General features: G+C 40.0%; 1 protein-coding gene across 21 annotated transcripts in view; it reads left to right on the top strand.

Annotated features, from left to right (window-relative positions):
- Positions 1-21,372, top strand: part of APBB2 (amyloid beta precursor protein binding family B member 2) — a 398,765-nt gene that overhangs the window by 32,952 nt on the left and 344,441 nt on the right. For 6 of the 21 annotated variants that reach the window (NM_001133964.2, XM_054553383.2, XM_063723213.1 and 3 more), the window contains 1 exon segment: positions 4,161-4,292. The exons of 11 other annotated variants lie outside the window; for them this stretch is intronic. The gene's annotated coding sequence lies outside the window, so the exon portion shown is untranslated. 21 annotated transcript variants of the gene reach the window in all.

The following is a 21,372-nucleotide window of genomic DNA, read 5'->3' as shown; positions in this document are numbered from 1 at the left end:
GATTCTCCTGCCTCAGCCTCCTGAGTAGCTGGAATTACAGGCATGTGCCACCATGCCGGGCTAATTTTGTATTTTTAGTAGAGACAGGGTTGCTCTGTGTTGGTCAGGCTGGTCTTGAACTCCTGACCTCAGGTGATCCACTCTCCTCGGCCCCGCAAAGTGCTGGGATTATAGGCGTGAGCCACTGCGCCCAGCCATGCTAGTCCCTTTCGAGCAAGTTTTAGCTCCTTTCTTCCTAACAGGATAGTATATTAATACTGAGTTCTCAAGGGTTTGTAAGAGTGTGTTAGGCTTACATAGAATTAGTCATGAAGTCATAAGGGAAGAACTATTTGACCTAAAAGGATGTTTATCTGCGATTCACTTGCATGAATAAAGAAAATGAAGAAATTATACATAATTAGCTCTTGGGATAATTTACATCCAAAAACAATTTTAAGCACATTTCAATTTCCTCTTTCATGTATCTTAAAATCAAGAGTTATAAGCAAAGTATAATTAACCCACTTGAGTTTCATCGTCTCTCATTATCCAAGGTAAGGGAGCAGAAGACCCAAAAAGACAACCGAAAGAGTAGCGTGAAACAAAAGGGCCCTTGAGTTGTAGCCTTGCCCCCGGTAACTTCCCCAGCACCCCACAATGGCTTGGTGAAACAGTTTAGGAAAAGCTCTGTGCCTGCTGGAATTGAATGTGGGTGAAGGTGTGAACTTAAGCTTTCAGAAAACCTGTGCAATTTCATAATCAAAGGAGATATTAAATGTTTAGTTTCTACAAGGCCATATTAGCTCTTAAAAAGATTTTTTAAATGTAATTGATGGGATTAAATTTGATCACTGACGTTCTTGCTCTTTTGAAGAGAGCACCTATTCTGTTAACCCATAGGATTCATTTGATCAAATGTGATTTTTTTTTTTGAGATGAAAGGGACTTCTTTCAGGCGTTCATTCTTTTCCACTGAGTTCACAGAGGGAAAAAAGGAAGGAAGTGGAATTAAACTATACAATGAAAACAGCTTTGGATTTAATACAAGAGAAGCTTTTCTTAATGAGGCCTCTTGAGGATGGTCATAGTGTAGGATTTGTAAATCATTCCCTTGTAGACAATCAAGATAAAGTGATCAGGCGTCCTTGAAGGTGGGAGGTCATTCTGGTCCACTGGAAGACACAAGAAAACATGTGGCCACATTTACTGTTTAGTAGTTTTTGTTTTTGTTTTAGAGACAGGATCTTACTCTGTCACCCAGACTGGAGTGCAGTGGTGCGATCATAGCTCACTGCAGCCTCGACCTCCTGGGCTCAAGTGATCCTCCAGCCTCACCCTCCCTCTGCCCCCCCATCAAGTAGTTGGGACTACACGCATGTACCACCACTATGACTGGCTAATTCAATTTTATTTAATTTTTGTTTGTTTGTTTGTTTGCAGAAACAGGGTCTAGCTAAGTTTTACAGGCTGGTCTTGAACTTCTAGCCTCAAGCAGTCCTCCCGTCTCCCCCTCCCATGGGGCTGGAATTACTGATGTGAGCCACTGTGTCCAGCCAAGTTTACTGTTAAGGACCCTGAATCAAGCACACATAACCCCACCTTCATGCAGGTTTACTTTGATTCATGTGGGATTCACAGGACCATGGTGTTTGAAAGCATTTGTGTCCTTGTAAGAGATAGTGAGGAGGGGGTCAGGCATGCTGCCTTACACTGATGGAAGCTCTTCACTAACCCAAACCTTTGCCCACAGAGACAAATGATTTCTCAGGTTTGTGTCCATTCTGAGAGCTGTTTTGTTCCTGTACTTTCCCTTTTTGTCTTATCTGATATTGGTCTCTTAAATTCAGCATTGAAATTTAAGTATGAAAGAAAGAGAAGGATTAGTTGGATGTTGTTTGTATTAAATTATCTAATGAGTTAACATGTTATCAAGTACCGTTTTGTTTGCTTTCCCTGAGGTTTTAAAATATTATTTCCAAGATGAGATTCCCAGGCAGCTGTCTTCTTACTTCTGAATTTATATATAATCTAGTGTTATTAACCCTTTGTAGTTCTTTTTTATGCCAGTATGTGTCTGTTTTGGGAATTTTTAAATAAAGCCAGCTGTGTTAAATATTCACAGAATCGATTTTCACATGCTTAAAGTCTTTAGTGATTTATCTTCAGGGAGTATTAATACGGCAGTAATTCTGCATTACATTTCTTGTACCAACATTTAATTGACACTATATTTCATGAGGATTATTGCAGGTTTATTGCTGTTATATTTAGAGTTGTGGCTCTGGGCTGGTAATCTAGAAGCGTGAGATTCCCAAATCTGTTGTTTCCATTTTAATTGTGTGTTCTTTTGAGCTGACAAGTTTGAGAAGGGCTGTTAACTATTTAACAGACCTGATAGATAAAAACTATTTTAGTAGAGTAGACCTGGGGATACTTTACCTGTGTATGTTGTGTGAATCTATTTTTTTACATGACGGTAGATGAATTGAATCTATACATATTTTTAAATTGATATATATGATTTTAAATTGATGTTGATATGATTTATGTTAGGTATTAGTGTTTGATTTACTTCCCAATTGAGGTACTGGGACATCTCAGGCTGTGTGAATGGCAGCAGTTGTACTGTGTGTTGTTGTTCTCTTTGAGAAACTTCAGTAGTTTCTCAGAACATTAGAACACAGTTCTCATTGGAACCTCACACTGTATGACACTTAGCAAGTGTTCATTGTATTGAAAGAACAAATACATGTCTGTACAACAGAAAACTTTTTGTTGAGCGAGTAAATGGATGTCTGTGCAATAGACGTGACACATATACAACACACTGGTGGACCCTCAAGGAAGAAGGAGAGTTTGCCCATCAATCACAGTCCTTAATAAATATTTGTTTAATGAATGAAAAGTAGGAAAAGAGGTAGGAGGCAGTTCTGGGTGGGTGGAAGGGAAGTGTAAAAACTACAGAGGCAAAAAAGTACAAGACAAGGTTACGGCTCAAGTATTTGTATTGGATTTAACCCAGGCAGCAGAATGCTCTGAAAGGAACCCCAGACTAGGAGTTAATACACTTGGGTCTTTGCCACTTATTAAGAATGTGGTCTTGGGTGACTCAGTGAACTTTTGGGCCTTGGTTTTCTCATCTGCTCTGGCTTCCTTCCCCAAAAGCTTACTATGAAGGTCAGATGAGAAAATTTATGAGAAAATGTTTTGCAAACCCTCAGGGGACATCCATATTAGATGGTGATGTGAGCCTTGATAGAAGATGAGGTTCATTCATCCGACAAATGTTTACTGAGCACCTGCCCTGGGCCATGCATTGTGATAGATGGTGGCAGTACAGTGGAGGGTAAAACACACACCTTATCTCCTGGCTTTTGTTCTAGTGGGTGAGAAAGATATTAATCAGTCACTCAAATAGAGAATTACATACTGTTGTAAGTACTTTAAAGTACAGGATACCAGAGGCTCCATTCTAGTCTGGGTGGGTTTGAGGCTTATCATGTAGATGTATGTAGAGATTTTAAAGATCCTTAGTAGGAGTGACTTAAACCCAACATTTCTTTAGGAAGTTTAATCTATTTGGCTACCTGTAGGATAGATTGACAAAGGATTGGAGTCTGGAAGAATAAAAAAGTTACTGTACTGTATATATGTATATTTTTCTTTACTTGGAATTGTCTTGATGTTTTGTTTAATATTGATACATGTGGGTAAGGTTTTCTGGAGTCTTGATGTTTATATGGTTTGCATTTGGTGTATTAGTGAACATCTATTTTTAGTTAGACACGAAGTTGTTTAGCATAAAGTATTAGTAAACTCTTACGTAGGTTCTTCTGCGTGTGAGACCCTGTACTTAGTGCTTCATATATACAGGTTGAGCATCTGTAATCTGAAAATCTGAAATCCAAAGTGCTCCAAAATCTGAAACTTCTGAAGCGCTGACATAGTGTTGAAAGGAAATGCTCACTGGAGCATTTCAGATTTCAGATTTTTGGATTATGGATGCTCAACTGGTAAGTATAATGCAAATATTCTCAAATATGAAAAATCTAAAACTTGAAACACTTCTGGTCCCAAGCATTTTGGATAAGGGATACTTACCCTGTATTAACTCATATTAACTCCCAACAACCACTCTTGAGACCATGTTATTCAACCATATTGTCCTCATTTTACAGACAAGGAAACTGAAACTTGCCAGGCTGTGCAGCTAGTAGGTGGGACTTGGACCCAGACCAGGTGTGTGTCCATCGCTGCATTATCATCTCTTCATAAAACAAAGAATTTAATATTGTATGAACGAAGATAAGGTAACCTTTAAATAACCACTGTGAATCCCTTTGTTTCAATATATTTCATTCCTCCTGATTTTTAAAATAAATATTTGTTAATTACAAAATTAAGAACAAAACCTATTTTAAAGCAAAATATTTTTTATGTTACGGTTTGCATTTTACAATGCAGAATGAGAAAAGCATGGTAGTTCTTGATACTGCTTTCAGGGCTGCATAGCTCCCCATTTTTTCCCTTTGTTTCATAACCAGAATAACTGTCAGCTGAGTCAGTGAGTGTCCAAAGCTGTTCACCGTGGTAGATCTTGTTTGCCTCCTGTCTTTCACTGCCCAGAAAAGCTTCAATTCTGTATCATCTGTGCATTTTAGTTCTAGGGCAGAAAAGTCTTAAAGCAGATAGCATCTGTGGTGTGTACTTAAACTGACCCTCTGAATCCACAGATGGGAACCACAAAATGAAGGCAACCACTTTCCATGGTGTTAATTATTGGCAGAGCCAGAACCAAAGAGCAGGACCCAGGACATCAGCCCAGTTTCCCCCATGGCCTATTTAGACGTTGCTCATTTTCATGCTTTTTTTTTTTTTTTTCGGTACACTATTTTCATTCTATTGCATTTGTGTAATATATTTGACAGTGAAATTTTGCATTAATTCAGCTAGGTCCTAAAGTAGAGGTGTAAGGCATGCTCTGGCTGTTTTCAAAATGAGTTTGTATTCAGATTATTTCAATTTAGATATTAGTAAGATCTCAATTTTTTTTCTTATAATTTTAGTTTTTGTTAACACAAAATGCTTTATGAAATAAGCTGTCTTGTGTTATTTTCCCTCATTGCACTAGCTTTTCATTTGTTTTGCTTCTTTTTCTTAAAACTTTGATCCTAAACTATGGGCCAGTGTAGATAAGCTACAAAATGTGTGAGTTCAGAATTGAACTAAACCCATGGTTTTGGATTACTTTGGTTTACGGCCCAGAATTACTGACATTTTTTATAGTGATAGTAAGAGAAAATGTTTTGCAGTGTCTCATAAGGGACTTTTTATATATTACTTTTTGATTCTGCTTTTGTTTTTTGACCTTTGGGCTGGTGGGGGGGGGCCAAGCAGGGTGGGAGGGGGAAGAAGCTGGAAGTATGCTTTCTGTCTCGTGTAACCCAGCTTGTCCTCTGAGGGCTCTGTTTTAATTTGGTTAATGCTGTAAACTGCTAAAAAAATACATTATCTGTGGGAATTGGGTGTAGATATAATGTTACTAGGAAAGAGACAATAAGCTTGCAGTTTTACAGATGGTCTCATTTTCTTTATTTGGTTAGAATCTCTTTTTGGACTGTTTATGCTTTCTGTGATTGGTGTGAGTCTTCCTGTTTTTATTTTGTCCATGTTTTATTACCAACTGGTTATATTTCAGTAACAGAGCCAGGAGGACCAGAATCTCTTAAATATTCTGTACAGAATTTTGTGTTTAGAGTGTAGACCCTCTTATCTGGGAATATGACCAGCAGCTGGTTAGTTATTTAAGGTGGAGAAATGTGAGAAATGTTACATTCATGTCTTAAAACATTTTATTTCAAACATGTTTGCTAATTCCTGATATGGGACCAAGTCCTAATAAGTGGCTTCCATGTTGGTTTTGCACATAAACTTCACCTATGATGCATGATCTACACAGTTTTCAGTTTAGGTTGCTTTAAAGTAAGAACTTTAAAATATTTGTGAATATTTTTAGTGTAGAATCCTAGATTTTTATGATTTGCCTTCCAGTCTTTTGCTGTTTTCTTCCTCACATCTAATATCATGGCATTTATTTTAGTGTTTAACTTTTGTTGAATTATTCCAAATCATTCAAACATTCAACTTCATTTTCGTTGAAACATTAATTTATCTGAATAAAAAAATTAAAAAACATTAATTTCTCTGAATATTGTGTTTATATACAATTTACTGCGTGTTTATATATTTAAATTGTAAGAACAACTGGTGTAAATAGGAATAAACATATCTGACTATAGGGAATGGTACAGCTTGATTGGTGGGAGCAGATCACTACTTTTTAATCTGTATATGGTGAAAATCTAGTCTTTTTTGTTTCCAATCTATTGTGGACCTGTACTTCTACTTAAAAAACAAACAAAATACAAGCCTTGTTTTTTAAATTTATTTTTAAAAACAACAGAAATAAAGTTACATTTTAATAAATGTAGTTGGAAAAAACAGAATATAGGGAACAATTTCTAAATGTGTACTTTGAAAGTGTACATGTCTTGGCAATTCACAAAGAATCACTATTACTCTTGTTAATTTTTATTCCATTTATAACTAAGCAAAAAGTTATGAGTGAGATAATGATTCTTCATATTAAATTCGTCTATATATACTTTGACCAAACTCCATGTATATCAATATTTAGAGTTTTTAATGTCACAAATGAATTCACATCTTACTTGTTAACCTATCTAACTAGGCTGGGTTGGTGACAAGCTTGTCTTGAGGCTAATGTCTATCCAAACTATTTCTAGTTTTCCTTAAATAATACTCATGGTAGAGGAACTGATCTTATAGAGGGATGTGGATGATAAAGAATGAAAAAACACATTTTAAAGGAATTCTGGAAAGCTCAGGATATTCATTTTTAATTTTACTCCAAAATGATGTAAGTGATGCTATCGTGTCAAAATTCATCTTCAGTCCTTCTTCAGTAGCCAGTTCCAACAATATATCCTGTAAATTTATGTTTAAATTTAAATGAACTTTTAGTGTAAGAAATGGATTCCTGATTTTAATACTTTTGTATTGCAGTTGACTAACCTTAAACTATCATGTGTGGTCACGTAGTTCTTCAGAGCTTGACTAGTAGGTAGCTGGTGCTGCATGTACCTCATAAGATCAGCAACACTGGAGTTGGTCAATGAAGCGAGTCAGATGCTTAGGCCCTTAGGTGATGCAACCATGTCTAACGGCTCTGTATGTTTCTAAATGTCTTCTCACCATTTTTGTACTTACCTCATGGGCAACTGGTAATAAACAGTTGGCAGACTAGCACCCACCTGGACCACACATTGAGTAGTCTTGTGCTCAGGTAGAGTCTCCTACTAGTTATGAGCTGCTAGTGTGCTCAAACATCAGTCATGTTCTGAGGTAGGATGCGCCGGTTAATTTGGCAGGGTGGTTAAGCAGAGATGAGTTAAGGGAGCCTCTCTTGTGTAAACATTTTTTTTCTGGGGAGCAGGTTCATAGCTTTCTTGAGATTCTCTGACTTAAAAAAGGTTAGGAACCGCACTATCAGATATGTGTGTGTGCATGCTTGTATGTATTATATTGATCCCGTGATTGTGAGGCCAATAGAAGTCTGCTTAGTTATCTCTTGAGAAATCTCAGTAGTTGATTCTTTTGTCCTTTGCCTGAGTATATTGCCTGGGCCCAGGAGAATTTATCTGCTATTACAGTTTAACACACCCTGAAAAAATGATCAGCTTCGGTGTTTCAGTCCATAGTTACCTGTTAACTAAGATGATTTTAAATGAGAATCCTATGAACAGGGACTACTTAGGATAGCTGTGATTTATCTTGCTTTTGTTCATAGCTGAGATAGAAGTCAGTTTTTCATGTTTTTTAAGTAATCATGTTCTTGTCCATCTTTAACACTGGGGTTTGCCTGTAGCTTCTAGGTATTGTGGCATATAATACTTATACAGTCATGCATCACTTAGTGGTGGGGATATCTTCTGAGAAACATGTTAGGCGATTTCATAGTTGTGTGAACATTGTAGAGTGTACTTACACAAGCCTAGATGGTATAGCTTATTACACACCTAGGCTGTCTGGTATGGCCTATTGCTCCTGGGTTATGGACCTGTACAGCATGTTACTCTACTGAATTCTGTAGGCAATTGTAACACAATGGTAAGTATTTATATATCTAGACATATCTTAACATAGCAAAGGTACGGTAGAAATATGGTATTGTAATCTAATGGGACCACCTTGTATATGCAGCCTGCTGTTGACTGAAATGTTGTTATGTGCACCTAGAATGCAGCCATTTCCGTGGAGACATTTTCTACAGCCAGGTACTTCTCTGAAGTATAGTTTTCTGCCTAAGAACTAACACACTCTTGAATGCTCCAGTTTCTCCCCTGGCCAATAGGAATCTGTCTAGTTATCTCTGAAGAAATCTCAGTATTTGGTTCCTTCATCCTTTGCCTGAGAATATTGCCTGGGTCCAGGAGAATTTAGCTGCTATTACAGTGTAACACACCCTGAAAAAATCAGTTTGGGTATTTCAGGCCCCCATTTTTATGTTAACTAACTTATGATTTTAAATGATAATCCTTCTGTGAACAGGGACTACTTAGGATAGCTGCGATTTAGCTTGCTTTTATTAGTTCATACCTGAGATAAAAGCGAGTTTTTCGTGTTTTCTAAGCAAATGAGATTTTAGCTATAGTTGAACTTTATTCCCATGGAAGTTATTAGTAGAGTCTTTGGTGTTGGAGAAAGAGTCTGAATTTCCTTGTAGTGGTAATAACCAGAATTTTGAAAGAGAAGGTGACAGTGAGGCTGCAGAGGGAAGTGAAAATGTACTAATGATGAGTATAGATTTATTTCAGAGTAAAAAAAGTGTAATGTGTTAATTTTAGAAGCATTTCCTTTCTTGATGTTTTACCTTGCAATTTGAAGTTTTTCAATATCCTAAAATGAGCTGATTTGACAGTCAAAAAGTATCCTTGAAAAAATGACAGCTTGGCATCTTTTGCCTGGCTGACTTTTCCCCCTTCCATCAGGTGGAAAGAAAAAGCAGTGGTAAATTTCAGGCATAGTCAGAGGGAAGCCATTTTTACATAATTTTAGTAGCTCTTACTTGAGTGCTTACTGTGTCCATACTATTTCAAGCATATGGATTTCATTTCAAGCTGAGGATGTGGGCAGAGCCCACTCCCATTGTGTGAAGTGCAAAGTACTGTACCAGGCATTGGGGTATGAGAGTTTGTAAACCACACTTAGTTCCTGCCCTCTGGATGCTCCTAATCTAGTGGGGGAGACCAAGAGCCTAACAAATCATCATTTGAAATGGTGGTAGGTTCTATGAAGAGTAATTATGGAGTGCTATGAGAACATAAAGGGTGCTCGTCTAGTCCCCAAGGTTGGTGAGAGAAGCCTTTCCAGCTAAGTGATATTTAAGCCAAAACCTGAGTATATCTTGATGAGTAGAAGTTAGGTAGGCCAAAGTGTATGTTTAGGGGGCTGGCGGATGGGGGTGGGAAGACAGTCTAGATGAGGGTACGGTTTGCATTAAGCCCTCGAAGTAATGATCGAGGCTGGCTCAGGGACTGGAATGTGCCTGGGGCGGGGGATGCTGGATGAGGTGTTGGAACAGCAGGCAGGGGCCAGGCACCAGGCAGTGACCAGGATTTTGGTCTTTGTTTTAGAGGCAATGGAAAACTTTAAAGGGGTTATTTATTTATTTATTGTTTTGAGATGGAGTCTCGCTTTGTCACCCAGGCTGGGGTGCAGTAGTGCGCTCTTGGCTTACTACAACCTCTGCCTCCTGGGTTCAAGCGATTCTACTGCCTTAGCCTCCCAATTAGCTGGGATTACAGGCTCCTGCCACCATGCCCAGCTAATTTTTTTTGTACTTCTGGTAGAGATGGGGTTTCACCATATTGGCCAGGCTGGTCTCAAACTCCTGACCTCAGGTGATTCCACCCACCTTGGCCTCCCAACGTGCTGGGATTACAGGCGCCTGCCACCACGCCCAGCTAATTTTTTTGTACTTTTGGTAGAGATGGGGTTTCACCGTGTTGGCCAGACTGGTCTTGAACTCCTGACCTCAGGCGATTCTGCCCACCTTGGCCTCCTAACGTGCTGGGATTACAGGCATGAGCCACCGCGCCTGGCCCTATTAAAGGGTTTTAAGACAAGACATAGATAGATGTATGCTTTATAAGGCTCATTCTGGGTCACAGTGGATACAGGTAGGTCTTCATGGAGCCTTATGAAATGGTAACTCAGCTCGAACAGTCACTAGACCTTTGCTGAGCTGGGCGTAAGTTTGACTCTTGGCCCTATTTTGTCTTCCAAAATTCTGTTTATTCAACAAGATTCAAAGTTGACTTCTGACACCTTCCCCTGCTTTAGAGAAGACTACTTTTTTTTTTTGCTATTATTGTTAGAGCCACCTGTTACCTTTGCAGGAAGCTATGGAACAAAACAATTTATAGGTGTTCCAGGCTGCAGAATGGTCCTTGGGCAGGGCCTACTGGGCAAGTAGCTCTCTATCACCATAGTCCAGGGGCTGGCTCTCAGCTATGGTAACCTGGAAATCAGTTATTTTTCAGCACATGTGTAAAGTGATTGAACTCTGGGGAGCAGATTCTTGTTAACCTAAATCACGAGAGACTCATGTAACTAAAGTGCCAGGTGGCTAATGCTGAGTAAAGACAAGAGCTGGGAGGGGATCTAGACAGGAGTTCTGGAGGCAAGCCTACATGGAAAGACAAAGGAGAAACTGACATAGCGAGTTGGTTAGATCTCCATAAGGGCCATCCCTGCAGACCTATCAAGGGGACTGATACTTGAGTCACTGGATGTTATCAGACATTGTACAGGTTAACACATTCAAGTTATTTAGGCCTCCTTTTTATTGATCCATACCCTTCCTTATTTTAACTTTTTTATAGTTTTCAATTTTTCATTTTGAAATAATATCAGGCTTTTGAAAAAGTAGCAAAAACAGTACAAAGAATTCACCTGTATTCTTCACCCAGATTTCCTAAATGTTAATATCTTATATAATCATTGTACAGTTACCAAAACCAGGAAATTAACATTGGCAGAATACCATCATCTGTAGACCTTATACAAATTTTGCCAGTTAAGGTCCCATTAAAGTTCTTTTTCTGGTCTAGGATCCAATCCAGGATTAGATGTTGCATTTGGTTGTTTCCTTAGTCTTCCTTACTCTTTCTTGGTCTTTCATAACCTTGACTTTTCTGAAGAGTACTGGGCAGCTATTTTGTATTGTAGAATGCCCCTCAGTTTGAATTTTTTGGTTGTCTCTTCATGACTGAATAAGCATTTTTGTTAAGAATATTATGGAAGTGATGATGTTGTGTACTTCTCAGAGCATATCACCCTTCTTTGTTTGTAACCATCATAACTTGGTCTTCCTTCCAAATGGATGTGAAACTTGAGCCAGTGTTGACTCTGAGACTATGTCTGGGGGCACCATAGGTGCTTATGAATGCAAATGTGGGAATTGAGATTACATGGCTATAATAAGATTGCCCTCTGGATGGCCTTAGGATATGCCTACATTATTATATATTAATTTTAAAAATCATCATAAAAAGTAAAAAAGAAATAGTTTCTAAATCTCAGACACACCACTGGGGAAAATGTCCCTGGACTTCGGTTAGGAAAGCTTTGGATAACTTTACCCATTTTAACACCTCACTTAGCAGAGACTGTGCCATCTTGGTAAGACTTGGGAGTTCCCTGGCCTTGAACTGATTATTTAGAGGGAGTATTCCCCGCCATGGTCTATGCACTTCAACTATTATATGCGGATTTTGAATTTAGAGTAACCTCATTCTGTTTTAGGATTTTCTTAGATTAATAGAAATGAAACTACTCAACATTTTTCTTCACAAAGTTCATCCTTTATTCTTTCCTAACTCTTCCTGTTTCTAGATCTTATCTTCTTAAAAAAAAACCTACAGTAATATTTCCTTTCCTTTTTTTCCCCCCTATTCATTTTTGGATCTTTACTTTGGTAAAATACTATAAAAATAAATTAGCTACATTTTAGCATAAATACAGCGAAAGCCAGCAGTTGAAATGATTACAGTTTGGAAAATGTTCGATGGAGGCATTTTAGAAGAACGATTTTACCATATCGCAGGCTGCTGCTTTGAAATAACTCATGTTTCTTTCCCACCTCTAAATTGTCATTTTTCCAGTTCTCCTTTTTGGAAGCTTTAGTATGCAAAGCTTTGACAACCATTTAGGAAAATGAAATCACTACCCACTGTGTGTGACATTTGCTTGAGGATAATTCATTTGGTTCAAAATTGGCAGTTGCTGAAGTGGGTGGAACAAAGAAATGTTTGCATGGGTTCATTGTTTGAGGGAAGGAAAGCCTTCCAGGTGGCCATTTAATTGCAGGGATGTGAAAAGCTTTTATCTGATTTTGCGTCTTTGAGTGGATTTTTTCCTCTTCAGTCTCTCCTAGAGTAGTTTTAGGTAATGTTTGGAATTCTCTGCACCTTTGCCTGTGTTGTACTTTTCCTCCCTCTCTGACCTCTTCCTTACTTTACCTCCTTCTCTGTCCTCTTCCTTTTCCTTCCTCTCTGTCCTCTTCCTTTTTTTTTTTTTTTTTTTTGAGACAGAGTCTTGCTCTGTCAACCACGCTGGAGTGCAGTGGTGCGATCTCAGCTCACTGCAACCTCTGCCTCCAGGGTTCAAATGATTCTCCTGCCTCAGCCTCCTGAGTAGCTAGGTCTATAGGTGTGCGCCCCCATGCCCAGATAATTTTTGTATTTTTAGTAGAGACAGGGTCTCACTGTGTTGGCCAGGATGGTCTCGATCTCTTGACCTTGTGATCTGCCCGCCTCAGCCTCCCCAAGTGCCGGGATTACAGGCATGAGCCACTGCACCCAGCCACTTCTCTGTCCTCTTCCTTACCTTTCCTTCCTTTCTGTCCTCTTCCTTACCTTTCTGTGGGCTGGCAAGTCATTTCCTGTATCAGGTGGAAAACTTTCTATTGTAAATCACAGAAAATTTCACTCAACCAAGTTTAAACAGTAAAGGTAATCTTCCTAACTAAAGAGTAGAGATTAAGAGTTAGGCTTAGGTTTGATCAGGGCCATGGTTCTATTTCTCTGTAGATCTTTAGGCCAGTTCTCAAGCTGTCTGAGGAATGGGTTTTCAAATTTCTATACCATTGCAGACCAATACTTTTGTAAAATACCAATGAATTTCTAGGAAAACGAATTACTGGGAAAACAAAGTTACAAAAAACAAATATAAGCCCATTATTTAAAATTGTTGACTTCGCTGGGCATGGTGGTGGGTGCCTGTAGTCCCAGCTACTCAGGATGCTGAGGCAGGAGAATCACCACTTGCACTCAAGCCTGGGTGACAGAGTGAGACTCTGTCTGAAGAAAAAAACAAACAAATAAATAAATAATTAAAAAATTGTTGGCTTCAACAGACAAAATTACTCCATCAAATTGCTGTCAATATTTCTTTTTCTTTTTTTAGACGTTGTCGCGCTGTGTTGCCCAGGCTGGAGTGCAGTGGCGCAATCTCAGCTCACTACAGGCTCCGCCTCCCGGATTCACGCCATTCTCCTGCCTCAGCCTCCCGAGTAGCTGGGACTACAGGCACCTGCCACCATGCCCGGCTAATTTTTGTATTTTTAGTAGAGATGAGGTTTCACCATGTTAGCCAGGATGGTCTCCATCTCCTGACCTCGTGATCCGCCCGCCTCGGCCTCCCAAAGTACTGGGATTATAGGCGTGAGCCACCACGCCTGGCCAGATTGCTGTCAGTGTTTCTAAACATGCTCATTGTCAGTTTCTGTCTTGACCTTGTGGTAGGCTGTGGAAAAGCACCATGTTGGCTCTGGCCTCCTCTGCTTAGCTGGATTTAGTGCAGCTCTCCTCATTGTGGCAAGATAGCTGCCAGTGGTTTCCAGAATGATGTGTCCAGTCTTTGTTCTCATCTAGGGAAAGAGTTTTCCTCAGTATTGTTCCTAAGCTTTGAGCCTCATACTAGGACCAGCTCACAGCTGGTCACTCAGACCAGAGGATTTGTCCATTTTTGAACCTATTACCATTAGAAGGAATATGGCCCTAGGGATGGGGGCTGGTGGCTCTCTGAATCCATATGACTTCCATACAGTGCTGAGGAGGCACTTGCATTATTCACTACTGTTTTAGATTAATAAAAATATGCATAGGCACCACTTGTACATTTAGTCTGTGATAAAATAAAAAACATAAACATTTGGTTTTTGTCCCTGGTTCCTGTCACAGAGCTCCTAAAACCCTTGGAGTCCCCTGAGTGGTAAGAGTGTCTTTCATGTGCTAATCATTCACTCTTGGGGGTTGTTGTGGGTAGTTATCTTCAGGTTGAGCCTGGTCACCACAAAGACCAAAGCATGTTTAGAGGGTTAGAACTTTCTGCCCCATTCCAGACCTCGAGGGAGATGAGAAGGATTCATAATTTAACCAATCATGCCTACATAATGGAGCCTCCATAGTAGACAGTGAGATTCGGCGAGCTTCTGGGTTGGTGAGCACACGAAGGTGCTGGGAGGGTGGCATGCTCCAGGAGGGCTTGGAAACTGTGCGCCTGCCCCCACCTCTTGCCTGGTGCATCCTTTCCATTTGACTGTTCATGAGTTATATCCTTTTTGATAAACTTTTATGTATATGCAAATAAACATAAGTGTCTTCCTGGGTTCTATAAGCCAACCTAGTGAATTATTGAACCTGGGAGGGCTTATGTGGAAACCCCCAAATTTGTAGCCAAGACAGAAGTGTGGGTGTAACCCCAAAATGCAGGTTCAGTTGCCCACCACTTGCAGAGTCCAGTTAACAAGAGCAAGGTCTGGTATAAAACGGTTTTTTTTTTTCTGCTCAGGCTGGAGTGCAGTGGTGCGATCCTGGCTCACTGCAACCTCTGCCTCCCGGGTTCAAGCGATTCTCCTGCATCAACCTACTGAGTAGTACCTGAGATTACAAGCATGTGCCACCATACCTGGCTAATTTTTTGTGTTTTTAGTAGAGACAGGGTTTCACAATGTTGGTCAGGCTGGTCTCAAACTCTTGACCTTAAATGATCTGCCTGCCTCAGCCTCCCAAAGTGCTGAGATTACAGGTGTAAGCCACTGAGCCACCGCACCTGTCTTTGCTTTTTTTTTTTTTTTGACAGTCTCACTCTGTTGACCCGGCTGGAGTGCAGTGGTGCAATCTTGGCTCACTGCAGCCTCCACCTCCTGGACTCACGTGATCCTTCCACCTCAGCCTCGCAAGTAGCTGGGGCTACAGCTACACGCCACTATGCCTGGCTAATTTTTTGATTTTTTTGTAGAGGTGAGGTCTCATTATTTTGCCCATAGATCCAGATCCATTTTGTTACCCGTAGAATACAGCTCCGGGCTGGTTTAAAACTCCTGGGCTCAAGTGATCTTCCCGCCTCATCCTCCCAAAGTGTTGGGATTACAGGCGTGAGCTACCATGCCTGGCTGAAAGTGACTTTTTATTCCAAAGCTAGCTTAGCGGAAGAACTACAGCCTTCTTGCTTTACGAGTACTGCTTCCCTTTTGGAGCAGAAAGTGGGTACTTTTAAAAGGGGGCCTGACATGCTGGCATGAATGGCTTGCAGGGGAGGAAGCGAGCAGGTGGAGGGATTCGTGTACTTGCTTCAGTGTCTTATCTACTGGGCGATCGAGCTGGTGACTGCTGGTACCTTCATGGACTGAACTGTGTTGTAAAAGTGGCCGAAAACTCCCCAGGTGGAGAGAGTTTCATAGTGGGCATACCTTGGGTTATAAATTGACGTCTTGTCTCTTGAGGCAACCTCCTGGTGGGTGAGAGTTCTGCTCTGGAATTTCTAAGCACGTAGTTAGATGAACTTGCTCAAGTAGGGAGTATCTGGTGAAGATGAGGTAAAAGGCTATAATTGCATTACTAAAGAGCTAAGTAGGAAGTGAGGAAACAGAGGAAAGAGATAAGAAGAGAGAGAGAAAAAAACGATTCTGAGAACTATCGGGGTACTTGGTTACATGAGTAACCTAGGGATGTAGTACTTATGGTGGCCCCTGGGTGAGGGCAGTCTTGTAGGACTGAGCCCTTGACCTGTGGCCTCTGACTCCTTCTGGGTAGTTGGTGTGAGAATAGCATTGGATGGTAAGATCCCCAATTTGTGTTGGAGGATCAGAGAATCCAAGATAGTCCTTGTAGCATCCTTGAAAGATGGGTACTCTTAGGGACCCTCCTGTGCAGTGAGGAAACAGTTAAGTGACTTGCTACACCGCTACAATGGCACACCTGGGGTTCTTTGGATTCTAACTGTCTCTCCCACATGGGTGCCTTGCGGACATCTCAACTGGTCAAATAAAATATAAAATAATTGCTATTTTTGTGAGGAAAGTGTTAGAGGGTTCATGGCTTTGGGAAGTGGTTTACTGCTCTGATGGTGAATCTCTCTGCAAATGGGGCTAAAGGGAAAATATTCTCACTTAAAGATCTATGTAAAATAAAAGCTTAAAAAAAGTGAAATCCAGAATTATTCCCTGAAGATGGACTCTATGTTAATTTTAATATGTACTTAAACACCTGGATTTAGTCTAGCCCTCTAAAAAACAGCCATGTTTAAAAGATCACTTAGGACTATTTCTAAATTAAAAGAATCAACCTCTTAAGTCATAACCTTCTATTGGCTCTTAGAACATCTGGAATTTACCCTTTATATATATGTTAAAGCTAGTGTGTTGTAGGGTTTTAAGTCCAGAGGATAAACTAGCTGTTTTAGTTATTTAAAGGTTAACATTTAAGGAGAAGTGATATTACTTCACTTTTTCAGGCAATCTATATAAGGTTTTGTTTTGTTTTGCTTTTCAAAGGGACTTATCACAGAAAGTATCTATTAAACACTTAATTGGGTTTGTGCTGTCTGGTACAAAGGGAAACTATTGTGGTCTCTTAGATAAAAGGAAAATTATGTATCTAGGGATCTCTTCTGAATCAAAGGAGCCTTCTTTTGCGTCCTGTGTCAGTGTCTTGAAACTCTGTAGTCCTAAACTACTGATAATTATTTGTGTATAGTTTCAAAATCAGTTGTGGATTCAGAGATTGTAATGTGCACACTGCTTACATTTTATCTCAGTGTACAAGGTGAGTACCCCTCATGTGAAAATCTGAAGTGCTCCAGAATCCAAAACTTTTTAGCTGCCATTGTGATGCCACAAGAGGGAACTTTCACACCTGACCTCACGTGACGGGTGGTGGTCAAACCAGTCAAAACTTTGTTTCATGCACAAAATTATTAAAAATATTGTGTAAAATTACCTTTAGGCTATGTGTATAAGTTATATATGAAACATGAATTTCATGTTTAGACTTGGGCTCCATCTCCAAGATACCTCTTTATGCAGATATTTCCAAATACAAAATCCGAAACTCTACTGGTCCCAAGCATTTTGTTTAAGGTACCCCCACCTTTATAGATCTTATAGACTTTTCTTTATAATTAATTTCCTTCCATCTACGTTCCTTGTTTTTGAAACGTTAGAGAACGTTTATATTTCACGTAGGTTGAATACAAAGCTATAGAAGTATGTTGTTTGAGGTTTTGGAGTGTAAAGGTGATCTCAAAATTTTTAGACTTGAATTTCTTTTTCTCTCTCATTTTCTAAAAAATAGAATTAACGTGGAAAATACATGTTTGCCTCAGATTCACATGTCCAGAGTATGGAAGGCCTCAGAAAAATTGAAATAAGATTATGACCATATTGAAGAAAGTGGATTGGTCCAGTGTTCCCTAGGATCTGTTGTATTTAGCTTAAAGTCAAGATGTCCAGGATGCCCATTATCACTGTTGACAAGAATTTTTGACTGACACTTGTTTATGATCTGAAAGGTGTATATATTTTCTTGAGGAACTATAGGGATAATTTTTCTTTTCCTTAAGAAAATAACCTTCTTTCTCTGAAAGCTGAAAATCAGCTTATATTATCTTTTACTCCTCCTGCCTCCTGGCCCCAGGTATTTGGTTGATAAACCATGTCACTTCCTTCTCTCTTTGGTCATTCTTGTTGACCTAGTGCAGGGACCCATCAGGTGGATTATTGAAATCCAAACTGGAATCCTCACTTCTAATACACTCACTAATGCTTTAGAATACAGATCCAGAGCTATTCCCCTATTCAAAAATGCGTGATGATTCTCAAATCTCTCAGCAGATATGTAGTCTGTCATTACCATACTCTTTCCCCCACCAGATCTTTTACCCATGTGTGCTGCTGTTGTTTTAAAATCCGCCGGAATCATCCCTGCCTTGTTGGCATTACCCAAGCTGTCGTCTATGTCACATTGCATGTTGCTCCATCTGGGCCCAAACTGCCATTTTCAAAGTCTAGCCTAGGTCTTACCTTATCCTGGAAATTCTTCTAGAGTCCTCTTAAATAGTTCTCACTTATCTTCCTTGAATTAACATTATAGAGCTTATCACCTTTCTTGGATTGTATCTTCCCAGAGATAAGGATCATATCTTATTCACCTTGTTATTCCACACACCTTGCCTTTATTGATACTCAGTGGATATTTGTTGAATTGAATCAACAATTAAATAAAATTTATTATTTATTTTAACAGAGTCTTACTCTGTTGCCCAGGCTAGAGTGAAGTGGTATGATCAGAGCTCATTGTAGCCTCAAACTCCTAGGCTCCAGCAAGCGGTCCTCCCACCTTAGCCTCCCGAGTGCTGGGACCACAGGTGTGTGCCACCTTGCCCGGCTAATTTTGTTTATTTTTTCGTAGAGACATGGTCTTGCCATGTTGCCCAGGCTGGTCTCAAACTCCAGGGCTCAAGCAGTCTTCCCGCCACAGCCTCCCAAAGTACCAGGATTACAGGCAGGAGCCACTGTGCCTTGCCTGTTCTCTTAAATTATTTTATGATGAGCATGTATGTGTGTGTATGTAGAGGATGAGATAGAGAGAGAAGGAATGCATATGGGTGAGTCTAAGCTCACTTCCTTTATGCAAGGTACAATGAAGAGCGTTGTGGGGAGATAAAAAGAAAGCAAAATCCAGACTTTGAGACAGAATTGTCCCCATGGTACAATTGATCTGATTTTATCAATGAATCAATTGTTAGAAAAAAGGGAGACAGAGAGATGAATAGGAGACCTAGAGATCAAAAGAAATTTAAGAAATACTTTAACCAGTTGCTGTGTGTAGACTGTGATTCAATACACAATCTATGTGTAGATTGTGATTCAACAAATTGTAAAAAAAAAAAAAAAAAAAAAAAGACAGTTGGGGAAATTTGAACACTGATCAGATAATTGATGTTAAGAAATTATTGTTAATTTTTATAGGTGTGTTAATACTATTGTGGTTATGCTTTAGAGTGTCTCTTAAAAATTTTATCTTTTTAAGAGATATATGCTGAAATATTTGTGGATGAAAGGATGTGTGATGCCTGGAATTTACTTCAAAGCAACTGGTGGTGATGAGGTGGGGAGAGTAGATAAATGTGGAAATAAAGTAAGATTCCCCATGAGTTAATAATCATTGAAGTTGGATGATGGCTGGCTGTACGGGGGTTCATTCGTTCTTTCTACGTTTGTTTGTGTTTGAAAGTTTCTATAATAAGCGGAAAAAAAAAAATAAGGGATAGGAGACATGGGTTTTGTTTTTAAAGAATTGAAAGAACTTTAAACTGGAACTTGGGAGGCTCAACATTCTAGCTTTAGTTTTCTCTCTAATTACCTGTGTAACTTGGAGCCACTCTTTCAACATTTCTGGGCCTCACCTACTCTCCTGAGTAAATAAGAAGTTGGCTGTGTGGGGTCCTCATTGTCCCTGGTGTCTGGAATGTTGTACTTTATTTTTTATTTTTATCTTTTTAGAGATGGGGTCTTGCTTTGTCACCCAGGCTGGAGTGCAGTGGCACAATTTTAGCTCACAGCTGCCTCCAATTCCTGAGCTCAAACAATCCTCCCACCTCAGCCTCCTGAGTAGCTGGCACTGCAGGTGCCTGCCACTACACCCGGCTTATTTTGAAATTTTTTGTAGAGAAGAGTTTCGCCATCTTGCCCAGGCTGGTCTTGAACTCCCGGGCTCAAGGAGTTATTCTACCTTAGCCTCCCAAAGTGCTGGGATTACAGGTATGAGCCACCATGCCCGGCTGAATGCTGTACTTTTGAGAGAGACTTTGGGCTTCGACTCAGAGATTCCAGAATAAACGAGCAGTGTCTATGAAAGTCATGGTTTCACCCAAGCTGTATATTTGCCAAATCACAATTCCAAACTTACCACTTTTTTTTTTTTTTTTTTGCTGGGGAAGAGGATCATAGCTGCAGCATTCTGTAATACATGCTGTCAGTTTGAGTTGGTGTAATTTCATTCTAAAGCAAAGAGGAATCATATCATAATTAGCTGGGGTAGTCTTATCCCCAAAGTTAATGCTGTGGGTATAATGATTAAGAGGTCAGGCTCAGGAGGCCACATTCACATCTCAGCTTAACCACAAGCTGTGTCACTTGGACAAGTTACTTATCTACCTCCTTCCTTAGAGGGTCGTCATAAGGATTAAGTGAGCTAATGCATGCAAGGTACTTAGGACAGTGTCTGGCACATAGTAATGGTTCAATAAATGGTAGATGTCATTTTCATTGGCTTTATTAGTTTGATTTATATTTTGGATTTTCAGTTCTTGTAAGGCATTTTGAGGTTTAAGCACATTTGTCATCCTTAGGCCACCCTTCCTCCTTCCCTCCCTCTCTTTGAGCTAGAAGTATATTGGAGAGCTCATTGCAATGTGAGATGAAAGAGTGTGAGAGGGAGACCAGGGAAGGGAGTTAGTCACCAAACACAGCCTCTTAGAGGTCATCCTGTCCCACGTTTCTCTTGGACTCTGATGGATTGAGTCGCTGAGGGATTTGCCCACGGCGGCCAAGCCCAGGGCATTAGTGGTGGAGCCGTATCTTGAACCTGGGTCTCCTAACTGCTGGTTATTTCTGCTGCAATCTTCAGCTTCCTGAAGTCTCCTCTGTCATTCTAATTGCTAACTAGAGTGCATTCTGGAGAGAAAATTTCCATGCGTCTGGTTTATCTAATATTTAAAAAGTCATCTCTGTTAAGGAATCTCTGGTCATGTCCTATCATTTGCAGGGAGCGAAATGGGAATATGCATAGTGTTCTTCAAGCACTCTGACTAATCACTTCATAAGCTACGGGCTTCCATCATTTCCTTTCCAAGGCCTGCTGATCCCAGGCCCTTGTCTTCCCTGTCCAGGCCGGCAGCACCTGTGAGGCCCCCACCCGTTCCTTACAGCCAACTTGCCCTGGGCCCTGGATCACTGCATTA

Source organism: Pongo abelii, chromosome 3, assembly GCF_028885655.2.
Source record: "Pongo abelii isolate AG06213 chromosome 3, NHGRI_mPonAbe1-v2.0_pri, whole genome shotgun sequence".
NCBI classification, from domain to species: Eukaryota; Metazoa; Chordata; class Mammalia; order Primates; family Hominidae; genus Pongo; species Pongo abelii.
The sequence above is the reverse complement of the archived record's forward strand: the minus strand, read 5'-3'. Positions and strand labels throughout refer to the sequence as shown.